General features: G+C 47.6%; 1 long non-coding RNA gene across 1 annotated transcript in view; it reads right to left on the reverse strand.

The window, feature by feature from the left end:
* The window catches only part of LOC149347590 (uncharacterized), a 163012-nt gene extending 148541 nt beyond the window's left edge, over positions 1 to 14471 (reverse strand). The window contains exon 1 of the long non-coding RNA XR_016292157.1: positions 14384 to 14471. This is a non-coding gene — a long non-coding RNA (uncharacterized LOC149347590). The remainder of the gene's footprint in view (positions 1 to 14383) is intronic.
* Positions 14472 to 16619: the final 2148 nt, after the last annotated feature.

Here is a 16619-nt window from a genome sequence, read left to right on the forward strand (position 1 = left end):
CCTCAAATTTCGGGCTCTGTGCAGAAAGTGTGTTTGTGGAGAGGGAGGTGATTGAGTTTAAGGAGCATTAGCAGCTGACGCTATTATATACCAGACAGAGAGTTGTTAAGATCTCACTGTTGTGCTGAATGACTAGTTCTTAAAAAGTTACAAATGTCTGATGAAATCTGAACTATACAATCGTGTTCCCTCCTAAGAGCAAGATGGGGTGGAAAGGGACCTACTTGCGGAACAATATTTTTAGATACTTTTTCTTATTTCTAGGTTCGCTTACTCTGATCACTCCGCCCCATTGCGCGTGAGATGCATTCATGTTCAGTGCAAAGGCAACATAGGAACACTTCAATAAATCATTCTTGGTGTTGATACGACATCCATTTTCCATGAATCGGCTCTACAAGGTGTTTGTTATCGATGTCATCATGCTAGGTGGACTGGCATTTCTTTTACTAGTTTACTCTTGTCTTGTGTAAAGCAGTCTTTGTACTGAATATTTACTTCCGCTGGTTTGTTTTGACGAGCTCGCGCCGCACAAGCGTTTGCTCTTTCGTTACCGGCTATGCGGATTTGGCTCGGGCCCGAGCATAATTAATTTTATTTTTTCTCCATGTATTTCGGCTGCTGCTGCACTGTGCATTATACCTTCTATTAAAAGTTTTACTGCACTTCTTGAGTGTAGGGCTGTTAGATATCCTGGCAAGTCTGTGCATTTAATACTCTTCTTAATGTCCGATCTCAAATTTTTCTGATTGCGAAGTAGACAGCGTAGCATTTGGCTGTAAAAATGGTTGGTTGGTTTATGGGGTTTAACGTCCCAAAGCGACTAAGGCTATGAGAGACGCCGTAGTGGAGGGCTCCGGAAATTTCGACCACCTGGGGTTCTTTAACGTGCACTGACATCGCACAGTACACGGGCCTCGAATTTCTCCTCCAAAGAAATTCAGCCGCCGCGGCCGGGATCGAACCCGCGTCTTTCGGGCCAGCAGCCGAGCACCATAGCCACTGAGCCACCGCGGCGGCGGCTGTAAAAATGATCTCTGCGGTAATCGTATTGTTGTCTCCCAGCTGTCGTCTGCAACTGAGCTTCCGACGAAGGGCTGTTTTCGCATACTGTTGTCTAAGTGTTTTGTATGATGTGCTTCTGTCCAGTAACTCCAGACTAAATGATTTATCCTTAGAGCACAAAATCAATAGCCTCACTGCGTGTGGTTGATTATTGAATATTGTACCGGATTAGTGAGCTCTGCGGGAACTGTATTGTTGTCTCCCAGTTGTCTTCTACAACTGAGCTTCAGACATGATGGGCTGTTTTTGATCTGTCTAAAATTCTCGTACTGTTGTCTAAGTGTTTTGTATGATGCGCTTCTGTGGGGTTTGTTTCTTTGAAAGCGTGCCAGAGATTATCGCACACTGCGTGGATGTTGCACCATGCAGAAAGTGGCTTCGTCTTGTACGTCGTACCTGGTATTCTTTCCAGTAACTCCAGTTCTAAGCATTCATCCTTAAATAGCTTAAGTAATGGCCTCACTGCTTGTGGTTGAATACTGAATATTGTACCGGGCATGCACTCGGTGACTGTGGGGTAGTATAGGCGATTCGGAAGTGATCTGATTCTAAGGACATACGCGCATGTCACCATAGTTCTATATTCAAGGGGAGGCGGCTAATAATGCGCGACGTTCTGCACGTGCCTGTTGCAATACGCAATACCAAGTTGTGCAACGGGTATCGCTATTTTGCGTAAGACGGCCTTGCTGATCCACGTAGTGTAGACCCGTAACCCCACTGAAACGATCCGTATGAGCCGCTTGTATAGAATTATGGGAATATAAAGTTCATAACATAAGGAATATACGGAAATCCATATATTATCTGGACGAAATCCATAAGCATTCCTTATAATTTCTACACACTTTTCATATAATGCGCATGACCTTATATGGAGCCTGCAGGTTTGCATAAGTGCTTCTATATAGTACATACCGTGTCCATATGCTCCATACTGACTGCATAAAATTTCTTATAGAAACGTATAGAATTATGGAACTAGCCATGCGGAAACTTTCAGTAGCGAATCTAAAGTCGAGTGTTCTAGGCAACAGTAAATATGGAAAAGACCAGTCTTGTGAGAGCCCCAGTGTTTTCGAGGCGTAGGGTACTGTTAGCGACATGCAATGGTCTGGTTTAAACTTCTCTCACCTGTGATCGCCGGTACCCGCCTCCTCACCTAAGGAGGAGGCGGGTCTGGCGGTCGGCGAAGCGACTTGCACCCACGTGACGAAGGCACTTCAGATTAGTCAGCCGGCTGTAGTTCTTCGCCCGACACCGACAGTGGTCTCGCCACTGGTTCTTGCAGCTTTAAAAGAAAGAAGCTACTTGTGAAAACAATCCCTAACTTGGGAAAATCAAAGCTGGGATCTTGAAAAGTGATAAGATATGGCAGTAAAGTGTCAGCCTCCCTAACAACGGTAGACAGCATGTGCTGCTTCATGGGAAGGCACGGTACTGATTTTCTTTCCCACATGGGTTTTGTGACTGATAAATGCGCAGCAGATAAATTGCAGATGAACTAAGGCAGTAGCTGCTCCATGCACGCAATGCAAAGCATAGAGCAACGGCAGTTGCTCCTTGTTTAAGCTGTTTGAGCTGTTACTGAAGAATTCTATCCTATTTATTGCAAACACTGAGTGTTCAGCTTTCCACACAAAGCAAAATGGTTGGTTTATGGTTTACGGGTTTTAACGTCCCATAGCGACGTAGGCTGAGGGACGCCGTAGTGAAGGGCGCCGGAAATTTCGACCACCTGGGGTTATATAGTATGCACTGACATCAAAACAAAATATCATTGTATCTATTAGAGATGCTCAGATCGACATAAGACAGCCAGGTAACTATTTTAAACTGTTAAATATCGCTTCCTGCGGAAATTTAGCCCACACGATGACATAAGTTAATATTATGTTTCAAATACAGGTTTCCAGAAGAGAATAATGGCAAGACTTTGAAAATAATACTGCAATTGAAAAATGGAATTCGGTTTTTGGTCCAGAAGAACAGTATCCCCTTTGCGACCGCCACAGAAAACCAATGCGGTGAGTTTTGGAGAATAATTAGCAGACAACCACAAGGGCATATATATTGATCGTGACTGTGCAATCGATGTGCAACGAGTGATACAAGTCCTTAACAGTGACAGGCTTTAGAGCCAACTTAGTATCCAGTGATCACAGGTGCGATGGGTTGATGTTGGTACTTCACTGAGTGGCCGACCTTTCCTTGAAGATAGCTGGTGCTTGATGACCTTAATCGTGACCTCACGCACTTTCTAAGCGATGTAATGGATTACGACTATGTATGTTGCGCATATAAGAAACATGGTTGTACGCGCCCAACACAGTACTAAAGAGGCGTGATAGCCTCGACACCGTGCTCTTAAATGGTAGATGACGCAGGAATGCAGTTTTGATTCCCTCCACCACGCATCGTCGATCTGGCAAACTTTCTCGCTGACTGCATTTTGTTTAAAGACAGAATCGTTTGACTGCTACAGTGAAAGCTGTTTATGGAAGGCCATCCTCTAGCGATCATGCGTAGCCACGTGGGCCGGTTTAACAAGGCGGGCCCATGGACATAGCTCGTGACTCCCGCACGTAGCTCGGACCTGGCTCAAGTAAGTGGAAACACGGGCGCTCGCATGGGAGTCAGCGTGCGAGCACCTGCCCACGCGCAGATGCAGCCAATACGAGGTGAGGACTAGCCTATAGGAGGTACGCACTCAAGCCACAGTGGCCGCCATTTGGCATCCATACAGCACAGTGTATGGCTACGGCGCATGTCTAAACTGGCACCCGTGTGTCGTCATGTGAATACTTCATGTACTCCCGTTTCATACATCAGGCGCAGAACGCTGTCAAAGCTAGCATGCTTTCTGCGCTGCCTATAACTGCAACCCAAAAGCAGTGGCTTGGTTGTCGTTTGCTGGTTGTAACTCCGCCGCCAACCGCGATAAATGTAACTGAAGGAGGAACTGGCACTAGCATCTGTAATAAAGAACAGGATCAAACCGCAAAAAAATTATGAAAGGAGAAGATTCTCTCTATCACTTTTTAATTTCTGACCCGCGCAGAATTGTTCATTCTCAACTTAAAATTCATATGTCCCTACAAGTTCTCACACCACACTCTGCACAGTGTGTAAGTGGTTAAGGAATGCGCCAGTGCTGTGCAATGGCACCGTGCTGCCCCTGTTGGGTCTCGTGCTGCCCAAGTTGCTCTTCCCTAACAACTTCGTTACTTTAACAATACACTGCCACCTGCAGTTTGCCTACAATCCGGTGCATAGGTTGTGATGGCCCCACAAGGTGACCTGACCTACCCAGGTTGCTATGTTGCCCATCGAGGTCACCCACCTAGGTTGATTCTCTGGGGCTGGCTGCCTGGGTCACGCTACGCCACCCTGTACTTATCACGCACTACGCCGACAACGCGGACACCGGATTTTCTGTGTAATGTGTCCTTGAGCACTATCGCGTGCAATAAAAAGGCTGTGTTTGAAGGTTAGCTCTATGGAAAGGGTATCATATTCCCCCTTTGTGAGGCACAAAAGTGTTCTTTTGGCATCCAGCCAAACTGTAGCTAAATATTCCATACCAGTATTTTGTAGTGCGAAGAGTGCTGCAGGGGTTGATGGGTTGGGCGCGATGTCCCCCCGCGATGCAGCATCGGAGATGGCCCCGTCATTTTCCTGCGGTCACCTTGTTTGCGCAGGCACAAGCAGAGCAATATTGTAAGCGACGGCACACAGAGAAATATTAACGAAGTATGGTACGCAAAGAAAAAAAAAACAAGACTTATTCTCATGACGGAAGGGAAGGAAACAAAAATTTGGTTTGGTTTATTGGGGTTTAACGTCCCAAAGCAACTCAAGCTATGAGGGACGGCGTAGTGAAGGGCTCCGGAAATTTCGACCACCTGGGATTCTTTAACGTGCATTGACATCGCACAGTACACGGGCCTCTAGAATTTCGCCTCAATCGAAATTCGGCCGCCGCGGCCGGGATTGAACCCGTGTCTTTCGGGTCAGCAGCCGAGTGCCGTAACCACTGAGCCACCGTTGATCGAACTTGTTGCAGCCAGCAGTCGAAGCTATTTTGTCAGGAAACAGCCCATATTTCTTCCAAGGACGTGATACATAGCGCTATGGACTGATGACCTTTGCAGTAATTATCATCAGTTAATAGTGCCAGTCCAATGATTGCATCAAAACCTGGTGTATAATTTTTTCTGAGCAGCGTCGTTTTATTTCCCGTGTGTCCCAAGCACACCAAGGCCAAGATAGCCGAAGCATGCTCAAGCAGCGCAGGTAACCGCTCCAATATTGCAAACGTATTGGCAAAGGCTGGTGCAACAATGGAACAGAGTGAAACCGTTAGTTTCCAATATTGCGACTGTGCCCAATTAGACCTGTGCTGCATGGTCTCTTGCTGCATGGTCTCTTGCAGTCATTTTGATACCAGAGTCCTAATTTCAGATTGAGAGGAAGTGGAGAGAGACTCCATTCGGGCTGTCCTCGATATGGCGCATACGCAGCTGAATATAATAGATGCGGTATGCCTCCGTGGGAAATAAATCTTCGGGCATCTATTGCGTTTTTAAAAGATGAAATAGAGCGTTCGCCGTAGGAGCCTGCCGATACGCCAAGAACCTTTGTTATTCTGATATAAGGCTTACCCACATCATTATCAACGTTACGGAAGCGTGATGCAAGCAGAGTTTGAGTGCAGGGCCGGGAACAATTTTCAGTTTCATTTCATACAGTTATGAGTAATGAACACGTCTTTCGCTGCCAAAATACCCTCCATAAGGCCAAGTAAATTAATTTTACTAGCAAGAAAATTTAGACGGAGGTGTCCTGAGTGTCCTTTCAAGAGAGATACAGATGCTCACCATTGACTCTATTGTTGGCTCTGTGGAATTTCTCGCAAGGACAAGCGGCTCGCCCGCTGCTGAAAGAAGACTCCATGGGAGTCCATCGCAGTCGCAAGTCGGCCGGGCGTTGGTCGTCTGGTCCTCAGTCAGCTGTCTCCATGACAACGAAGAAACGACGTTCTTCTCTCATATCCTGAGAAAGGACCAGATATCATGGAAAGTTCATACTCAGAAATTGTGGATAAATGCATGTTTGAGCTGAAAACCTTTGATGAACGCAATTTTTTTTCATATAATGTAGGATTTTATTACATCAATCAATATATCAACAGATCACCCGACAGCAGTCTTACACTTCTTTTTTTCTATTCATGTTTTTGCTATCGTCCAAAGCGTTTGTCATTGGTTTTTTATGGCGGTATTAACTGTTCGATGCGATCTATGATAATTCTGTGAAAGAAAAGTTGTGCTACATATCAGAAGACTGGACCATTCATCTATATTTCCATAAAAGTATCTTACAATCTTTATTTCTCGGCCGGATGCCGACAACTACGACGTCGACAGCTTCTCGGCCAAACTAGCTGTATGGGCTGTGGCTTAAAAATGATGTTGACTACACCAACCTAATTACGCATAATCATGCCATATTCATCGCGACGGTACGAAAGGTGCCTATCCTGGTGGTTAAAATTACCAATGGAGTCATTTAAAGGCTGCTCGGTGACGTTTCGCCTCCTCTATCCGATGTGAGTTAAAAAAAGAAAACAAAAAACTGGGGTCTGGAAAATAGAAATCCGGCGGCCATCTTTCAAGCTCTCAGATTGGAAGTTTTTATGGGAGTTCCTGTGCTGCGCGACAAGCGAGAATTGACCTTTCGTTTTCCTTTTTACCCGATTCAGGAAGTGCGCAAGAAATGAGAGTCCTGATGCTGCCTTACGCATACGTCAGTTAGGCAGGCTGTGCTAGCAGTGTGGAGTGTTTCAGTTCCAAATATAAAGTCCGAACCAACCAGCTGAACAGTTTGCTAGAACGTGAAGTACAAGCCACAAGTTGAAGAGAACTGTGCGAAGAGATGAGTTCGCACAAATCAGAAATGGTCTAAGGGTGTCGCCAAAGGGACTCAGGGTATGAGGGATGCCGTAGTGAAGGGCTCCGGAAATTTCGACCACCTTGCACTTAACTGCCTTGAAGTTACTCTTCTTACGGCAGGGCAAGTAATGGTAAGAGCAAAAATTACGAGGAACCTTAGAGGCTAAAGTGGTGAAAGGCGAAAGGCTGAGTGCTGCATTCTGCTACGCGATTGTTCACTTCACATTCTGTTGGTGCATTAATTAACTGCCAATTAATGACGCTTGAGCTTCGCCTTTAGGAGTGGAACGCGACAGCGTGTTGTGGTGCTGCTAGGGAGTCCACGGAACGCCACCACCCGTTCGGCGGGAGGCGTTGCCCTTTGAACGCAACGCTTTTTGAGGAAAGGAAATGGCGCTGTAATTCTCAGTCATCTCGTTGGACACCTTAACCGCACCGTACAGGAAGGGAGGAAGTGGCAGTGAAAGAAGGAAGAGAAAGAGGGGCCGTAATGAAGAAAATGAAAATTGTATGCGAGAAAAGGAAATTACACAGTAACTGTCTCAAGTAGAGAAGCCTGGGAGGCCCTTCTGCGAAGCGAGGTCCCCGCCGACCAGAAACGAGCTGTCCGCCTGGCGGCTGAAGCCGCGAAGAGACAATGTATCTTCGCCAGTCTTTAGTCGCGGAGGTCCCGTCCCCCGTCCCCTAGGCCTGCGTGCCAGGGACGGGGAGTAGGGGGCCTCCTACATCGGTGGAAATAAAAGTTATCATCATCATCATCATATCTCGGTGAACACCAGTCGAAAATTGTATTTGAGGAAAGGAAATTGCGCAGTAACTGTCTCAAATATTTCAGTGACATCCGTCAAAATTCGCGCGCAGTAACGTCACGACTACTTCGACCAATCTGAAACGCGGACAAATTTGCTAACACGTCTTTGTCACGAGAGTATGAGCCATTAATTTCTTTGGAGGAGAAGTTCCAGAGGCCTGTGTACTGTGCGATGTCAGTGCAAGTTAAAGAACCCCAGGTGGTCGAAATTTCCGGAGCCCTCCACTACGGCGTCTCTCATAGCCTTAGTCGCTTTGGGACGTTAAACCCCATAAACCAACCAACCATTAAAGGCTTTCGCCTTAAAAACACTTACTCTCGAAGATGCAGCGTAACCTTACCCCAAAAAGGTGTCAGCTCAGCGACAAATGACTTACTCCCCAAGAAGACTATCACACCTGTTTTTTTTGCGATGTTCTCCTCATGCCGCTCACATTCCCTCCTCCGTTTTCCTCCTCAATCTCTCTTCTGCACTGCCGTAGCCGGAGACACAGAGCGGCACCGGGTGTAGGCTCCGTAGTTGCCCCCGATGGCCAGCGCCGCTTTCAGGGTGAAGAACCCGGTCTCTGCGGGGGCATGTTGGGTCCCACTCTCCCGTTCGGCTTCACTGAGCGCCATGCGGCGGCGGGCCGTTTCGAAGAGGCAACTGCAGCTGCGGCGTAGAATTCAGGAAATCTGGTATTCTAGCAAGGCAGGATGGTACCAGAGATTGTTTAAAAAGGGAATCCGAGTTAGTTACTCTTAAATACATCATCTTTCGCAGCTAATCTACCGAGAAAGTCGGCGCCTTGAGAACACTCGCTGCACTCGTGTGGTGGTTCTCTTCTCTCCCATTCCTTTTGCGCTGTGTTCTGTCATAAGACCATTGTTGCAATGTGGGTAGCATACTCCAGTGCAATCTCGTGACCCGGACACACTACTTTTCAATACTACTTTTCAATTATATTCCAACAATCAGGATTACTTATTTCGAGCTGTAGTTGGATATTCGCCAATGACTGCTTCTCGTACACCTCGAAATCAAGTGCGAGAAGCCGCCTTTTATGACTGATAATGTTAACATCCCTGCCTTTCCCTCTCTCTCTCTCTCAGTAATAAAAAAGATGCAAAGTTAAACCGTGCATTATTAGGCGATAACCTATACAGCTCGTTCGGTCGAAAAGCCGATGGTGTAGTCAGCACCGCATGTCGAAAATTATCGGGAAGCTGCGTAAAGAAATCTCATGCCAACCAAACACCGCATGTCGAAAATTATCGGGAAGCTGCGTAAGAAAATCTCATGCCAACCATTTTCCGCAGAATGCTCCGGATGATGTTATACGATTCAGCGTTTCGTGGTGCACAAACTTTGCATGTTAGAGCCTAGCTCACGCCAGGGATTTAGACCGGCGACCTATATTCGGGGGCTTCGTAAAAAAAGTATCGTGGCAATTAGGGGTTCTAGTTATTGATGATTGATTGTTGTGTAATAGGCGATGACGAGGTGATCATCATGTGTATTTTTCTTAAGGACGCCTAGGCGGGGCATTGCATACGGGCGTTACTTGAAATCATGGTAATTATATTGATTAATTAAAGAAAAAAAAATTGAAAAAGGGGGTTCAAAGGTGTTAAAATGCTCAGAATAAAAAGCCAATGCTTGATTATGCTAATTAAAAAAATTTAGAGTGCATAATTGATCGATTTTATAGAGCATAATTGATCAATTAACTAAATGAAACAACTGAAAGAATGAAATATGCGTTCATAGGTGTCAAACTGCTAAGAATGGAAAGCCTAACCCACTACGCTATCGCGTCATAGCTGTAACGTGATGCTTAAGTGTCCTCTCCCATTTTTTCCTCCATCCCCAGTATTTAGAGTTTACTTTTGGTGTAGCAGTCTTGCTTGAACTCCGATTTCCACTTTTTTCGGCGTGCGCTTTCGCGAGCAAAGCGAAATAGCCGGTACCCTTTGTAATATGTCCTGAACACCCAAGAGCACAACCGTCTTCAGAGCTTGGTCTCTGACTGCTGTTTCACACACACAACACGGTGTTTATGGGGCTTTCACGTCCTAAAGCTGCTCAGGCAATGAGGGACGCCGTAGTGAAGGGCGCCAGGAATTTCGACCACCTGGGGTTCTCTGCCGTGCACTGATATCGCACAGTACAGCTCACTTCAAGCAAAAGTGCATGGCCCGATGGAGGGATTGCCTGTTTCCTCCTTGTTTTTGCATGTGTTGGTAACTTTCCAGCTGCCTTCTCCCGATTAGAGGTGCCTCGGTACACATCACACCTTCTGCTCCACGCTATCAGAAGTCGCATGTTTTGTCCACCAGACCAGAAGCACTTGCACCGATGTCGCAGGCCAGGAAAGCTGAAAGGCGAGTGTTAAAAACCTGCCGAGCCGCTTCAAAATTTGCCGACGGCCTCTTGACAACCTTTCCCAGTAAAGCAGCTGCATTAATTAGGCGCTCTTGCGGGCAAGTGAGCACATGAAGATCTTGTTACTGCGTTTTGTTCAGTTTATTGTTTGTCTTATCTTAACGCCATTAAGACATTTCCCTCCCCTTTCAACTTTGCGCGAGCTGACCAGCGCCGGATAATTACCGACGTCTTGAGGTGGATAGCCCTCCAAGGGCTGTCCTTTGCTCATTTGAGGGCAGCTTCCTAACGGTTGCCTCATGATACTTAATAAGAGGGTGTCACAAAATTCGGCGCATTCTAGAAAGAAACAAAGTAAAACCGCCGCGCGCACGGCGTCTCGCCGGCGCGAGCCCAACGGGAGAGAGGGAAAGCCCCCGCTAAGCGCGTGGCTCCCTCTCCCCTCCACCACCGCTCACCGACGCGGCGTGCGCCGAGGAAATGAGTCATCCCCGCCGATTTCTCTGGAACATCCCAGTTGCTTCTGCAGCTGACGGGGGGGAAGAGGGGGAAGCCTTGCGTGCGCTAAGACATGCCCCCCTCCTCTGCACTCGGACGTCGGCGACGCCGCCACGATGGCGCCACGCCAGAATACGCTCGAAACTTCGAGATGCGACCCCCGACCTCCGACCAATGGGGACGCGCGGCCAGTGAGAAGAGGGAAGGGAGACAGCACTGCCAATGCTGCGTGCATGTGCGCGCCTACTTTGGCGCGTAGAACAAACAGACGTGAGAGCGAGCCTATAAAAGAAGGACGCTGACAGCTATAAGTCAGTCCGGTCCGCCGTTTAAGCTTCATCGAAGCGCGCCCGTTCGACTCCCGGGAAAACACCACTCGGCCAGCATCGGACCAACGAGGCAACGTTCGCCAGTCTGCGGGACGGCATCGTAATGGAACTCTGGTCGTTGGACTGCCGCTGTGCCCGGTGAACAAATTGTGTTTTGCTTGTTTACCTCTCTCTCCTGTTTTAGTGCACTTTAGGTGCAATATTTCCTTTGAGTATTGTATTCTCTCTGGAGTTTAACTTTGGACGAGTTGCATTGTTTTATTAATCACTTTGTATGTGTCCGTACTAGTGATTGTGAAATCCTCTGTATCGTCTCTTTGCTGTATAAACTTTGTTTTTGTTTGTGAACCTTTGGCTCCGACCCATTCTCTGGCTTGCGACCAGCGAAAGCTGGGCACCGAACGCCCAAAAGCCTCTTGTCACTTGGTGGCTGGTCTCCGCTGAGCTTGCCACGCTGAGTCGAGGGCATCTCCTTTGAGTCCGAGACCACTACCCCCAGACGCTCTAAGGGTGTCTGGGAGCTTCCCAAGTAAAAGTGCGCGAAGTGTGGGTGACAGAGGGGGGGCGTTGCCTCTCTGCATTGGTTGACAAAATGTTTTCGGCACCCACCACTATGAAAAATTCAGGAGGTACTTTCACTGTCTAAAGTGCACACAGGCGAAAGCGTTTTCGCATCACTTTGGCTACGTGGCACTGGTGACGTCACCACTGGATGATGTCACACATAATTGATGACGAAGTAATGACAAATTACTAATTAATGACGAAGTGCTAATTGACTGCTAATTAATGACACTTAAGCTTCGCCTTTAGGAGTGGAACGCGACAGCGTGTTGTAGGCTGCCAGGTAGTCTGCGGAACACTGCCACCCATTCGGCGGGATGCCTTACCCTTTGAACGCAACGCTTTTTGAGGAAGGGAAATGGCGCAGTAATTCTCTGTCATCTCGGTGGACACCTTAACCACACCGTACAGGAAGGGAGGAAGTAGGAGTGAACGAAGAAAGAGAAAGAGGGGCCGTAATGAAGAATCTGAAAAATTGTATTTGAGGAAAGGAAATTACGCAGTAACTGTCTCGCATATCTCGGTGGACACCCGTCAAAACGCGGACACATCTAACGACAGTATGAGGCATTAAAGGCTTTCGCCTTAATATCCTTGCGCCAATCCTAACTTATGTGTGTCTGTGAGCAAAGAAGTTGTGGCTGCTTGACGCCAATGAAAGTTTTTTTCGCTAGTAGTGGTTAATATTCCTTCCTTTTTGTATCGGTTGTGGTACCGTATAGAAACCAGAAGTGTCGTATAGTTGGTTTCGTACAGTTTTCTATAAGGTTTAAGGTTTCGTATAAGGTTTCGTATAGTTGATTTCTTTATGAAACCACAAATGAGGGGAAAAAAGGCCCTTTTCCTTGTCATCCCGAAGCCATCTCCGTAAAATTCGTCACGCGTGTTTCTGAACAGCCATGTCCTACAAATTTCTTTTCGTCTTTTTGATGACAGCAGCTATAATGAGTGCTTGTCTCTTATGTTCACTAGTCAGCGTTTTTCGGCACACTTTACCTCAAACGTGGTTTTCCAACTAGCCCGGACCCATACCTTAAGTCCAGGACGGCCCAGGACCGCTTCTTTTCATCGCCCTCACTGTTTACAGCAGGTTAACCGCCGGACTGAAGGATCGCGCCATGGCATTGCACGCTGTCCCGGTAGCAGCTCAGCATATAGGCAACGGGGTGTGACTGGAAGTTTAGCCCTAGTTTAAGTTCGCCTCTGGGTTATCCCTCCATTATGGCTGCAACGTCAGCCGCGGCCGGCCGACAAGGGGAGCTAAAAGCGTTTCATGCGCAAAACAGTGCGATTTCACAATGTATGCGACAGCCATAACAGCGCAGCTTATCTAGTTGTTTAGGGCCGCCGGGGTGGCTGAGTAGTTATGGCGCTTGACTGCTTACCTGGAATACGCCGGTTCGATCCAGGCCGAGGCGTTCGCATTCCGCTGGAGGCTAAACGCTTGAAGCCCGTCTACTGGGCTAAGTGCAAGTTAAAACCCCAAGTGGTCGAAATTTACGGAGCCCTTCACTACGGCGTACGTAATAGCCCGAGTCACTCCCGGACGATAAAGTTCCATATACCAAATCATCCAGTTACTTAGACCATTGCACTCAATACTACTTGCCGCATGCATGTAGTGAACGTGCTAATGATTTCGCTTCAGAGTAAAATAACCGCATGAATGGGCAACTTCACAAATTTCCAGCAGATCTGGCCACTGTTTCAAGACATGGCCTCTGGCCACAGCTCCGGCGTTTCGTCTCCTACTGAGCGCGACAGTACATCAGTGTAAAATCTGTGTACAAAAAAAGACACGAAGGTGCATGAAAACAGAGAGAAATGTACTATAATGTACACGAGCAGTTTTAAACGTGTGCAAGGGTGATACATTGTACCGTCTTTAAAAGAAATGTTTGGTTCATTCGCATTCTTAGGCCAAATGCGTATTTGGTGCGTCAGCACCTCGGTTTTCACACCAGTTTCGCTTTTTGGATTCCCTGTTCATGGATGAAAGCGGCTCGGGATGGTCATAATGGATTAATGCCCATTTTGGTGGAATTCGTAATTCTCTTATGTTCATAGACCCCTGGGAGTCATTATAATACTCCTGGCGCCTTGGTGGAGCAGTTCAGCAATGCCCGCCTGCTCTACGATGGTTGGTTCTGCCATCAATGTGGCTTGAGAAGCCCAGATTGCGCTGCCGAGCGACCTCCTGCGACCAATCATCATTTGAACTTCCACCTGCCATTGTGGTCGGGATATATAAACCACCCCAGACGGGTTTCCCACAACCCTGTGGGCAGGGCGCAGCCTGCCACAAAGCAGGCTGGAGACAAAGCGACAAAAATGGCTAAATGCAGTGAATGGCCACAATAATAGCTATCGCACTAGAAGACCCGAGCAGATGACCTCTACCAGTATGTTATGGCCGCATGAGCACATGGAATTTCTGGAGATCAAAGCTAGAATTTTGTGGGGATGCAGGCACATTGCATAGACGCTGCAGTAGCATGCAAATGTTGCTGAAATTTCTAGGGGAATCCTCCAAGGGGGAGCACACTTCTAATAAGGAAGTAATTATGCGTTGACATCCATTCAAGTGCAGCCTTACGGCTGCAAAGGAAAGCTATATAGCTTCCACAGAAATTTCGCAGTCAAAAGAAAAATTCGTCCTGCTCTGGGAATTTTGGAGATTTGGTGAGGATTAGCTTTCTTCTGTAGCCACAAGGCTGCGCTTGTGTGGATGCCAATGCATAATTACTCCCTTATTGCAACGTGCAAATGTATTAAAACCTAGCTGGCAACAGCTTACCTCTGGGAGGTCGGTCTTCGCCCCATCCGTGCTGTAAGGACGAGGCGGGTCTGGCTGTCGGCGGCCTGCATAACGCCCACATGACGAACACACTGCAGGGACAAAAGGTAAATGCTCGCTCACCCACACTAAAGGTACTCCTGCTGCTCTGTTTGCCTATGCTCTACAAGAAAGTCTATTCCATGCACTTCAGTGACGTGTTCGGTTGGAAGTGTCTAGAAGACGTCGAACGTGAGAAACATCTCTTGACACCCATTGCAAAACAATTCTGGTGAAATACCTGTACTCCCGGCAACCATTGACTTGCGAGATTGAATGAAATGGCGATGAAAAGAAATGGAGCAGAGGGCTGTCTACGTGCTCCGTGGCAACAAAAAGAGATTGAGCCATCCATGAAGCATTCGAGGCCGACAACGCCTTTATTTTACCACTCACCAACAAGGTAAAAAGTGCGCTCATAGATGGCACGTTTCTTTTCATCGCCACTGCACATAATGTCTTCCTGCTGAGCAGTTCACGTGCACAGAGCGCATCAGTGCATCTCTCAGTTATACAGACAAGAACTTGAAAACCATAAAAAAGTCACCTTGCATATATGACACCAATGTCTATTTATTCTGATATGTTAAGTAAACGTTCTCATCTGTAATTTTTTTGGTAATGCGTGGGGTTTGATGACCGGGAAGTGCACATAGGCTACTAAAGATGGCATAGTAGAAGGCTCTGGAATAATTTGTACCACCCATGGTTCTTGAAATAGCACTGACAAGCCAGCAGATTGGTGTTCCTGCCTCTAGGCCTCAGCGAAATGTCGCTGCCTCGGCAGGGATTGCCGGTACGGAAGTTTACGTGGCGCGGAGAATTAAGCGGTAAATGCCATATAAGTTGTTAATAATTTTGACCTTGACGAGAAAAAAAAAACCTCCGTTTATAAAGAGTATGCTTTCTATCTTGTTATGCGAATCATACTGTGGATGGCAGACAATGTCCTATTGTGGGCCAATATGCTAGCCCTTCGAGTCTTGAAACAACAACGCATCAGAAAATTTCATTCCTGCATTGGAAGCCTGCAGTGCAGAAACTTTTGTAGCGTGAGCTACAGTGCCTGTGGATGGGCCAAGCTGAGCATGCGTAAGGAGCGAGTGACGTCCCAGCTGAGCAGGTGGTGCGCCGGAGCCGACAGGAAGAAGGAGAGGATGATGAGGAACGACAGCCAGGCTACAGCCATGGAGAAGGAAAGCAAAGCCCGTGCTGAGTGGCGCCGAAGAGCGTAAAAGTTGAATTCGCCGGATCCCGAAGTGGCTGCCTGGCAGTTAGCGGTTGCCCAGAGGAAGGACGAACAGGCTAAGGCCAAGCGCGCAGTGGAGTCGCCAGAGCAAAGAGAGGAATGCCTAGGAAAGCGGCGTCGCCAGGAGGCTGAGCGGTGTGCCGGGGCCTCTCAGCAGCAGCCTCAAGACGATGTCAAGACTCTCCGGTCGACGGACTATACAGTGAAACTGAGTGAAAGTGCCAGTGCGACTCGTGCCTTTCAGGCCGACTTTGTGAACCATCCGTTTGGGTATGTGCGCGACATGTGTGAAAAATATGACACCTAAAAGACTTGACGCCGGTAAGTAGTGACATGCGTGAAACGTTGTTTGGTGGCGTCCGAGTGGGGCAAACAAGGTGAAGCCGTGAAGAGGGTTTGTCCGACATGCAAGAACTGTCTCGTTAAGCAACGAACCTGCCACTACCACTACTTAGCTTAAAGCACGGTTGAGGTGTTCACTGTTCCAAGAGGGCAGTTATGCGCCTTGCTACTAGTTCAGGTGTCCATCGAGATGTGGACACCTCGCCCTCACCTCATGCTATGTATATCCTGGCATAGCAGAGCTAAGCCACTGCCAATTTTTTTTCGTGGTATGCTAAACTTGCGCCCAATTTGCACACCGGGGCTTGCGTCGAAAAAATCGTATCATGCCAACTGTTTGCCACAGAATGCTCCGGATGGTGTCATACGATTCAGTGTTTCGTGCAGCATGTACTAACTTGTTAAGTTAGAGCCTAGCTCGCGGCAGAGATTGCAGCCGGTGACTTATGAAGTGAGACTGTTACTTCCTGCGTCATTTCCATTTCTCAAAACATTTTCGAAGTGTCAAACAGGCAAGGTGTCGCGCCGAACGGGCAATGGCGTTACGTGGACACCCTGGCAGCGCTGCAAGAGGCTGTCACGTTCCACTCTTAAGCTCGTCCTCCA

The sequence above is a fragment of the Amblyomma mixtum genome, chromosome 4, assembly GCF_055824585.1.
Source record: "Amblyomma mixtum isolate Tamu chromosome 4, ASM5582458v1, whole genome shotgun sequence".
In the NCBI taxonomy this organism is placed as follows: domain Eukaryota; kingdom Metazoa; phylum Arthropoda; class Arachnida; order Ixodida; family Ixodidae; genus Amblyomma; species Amblyomma mixtum.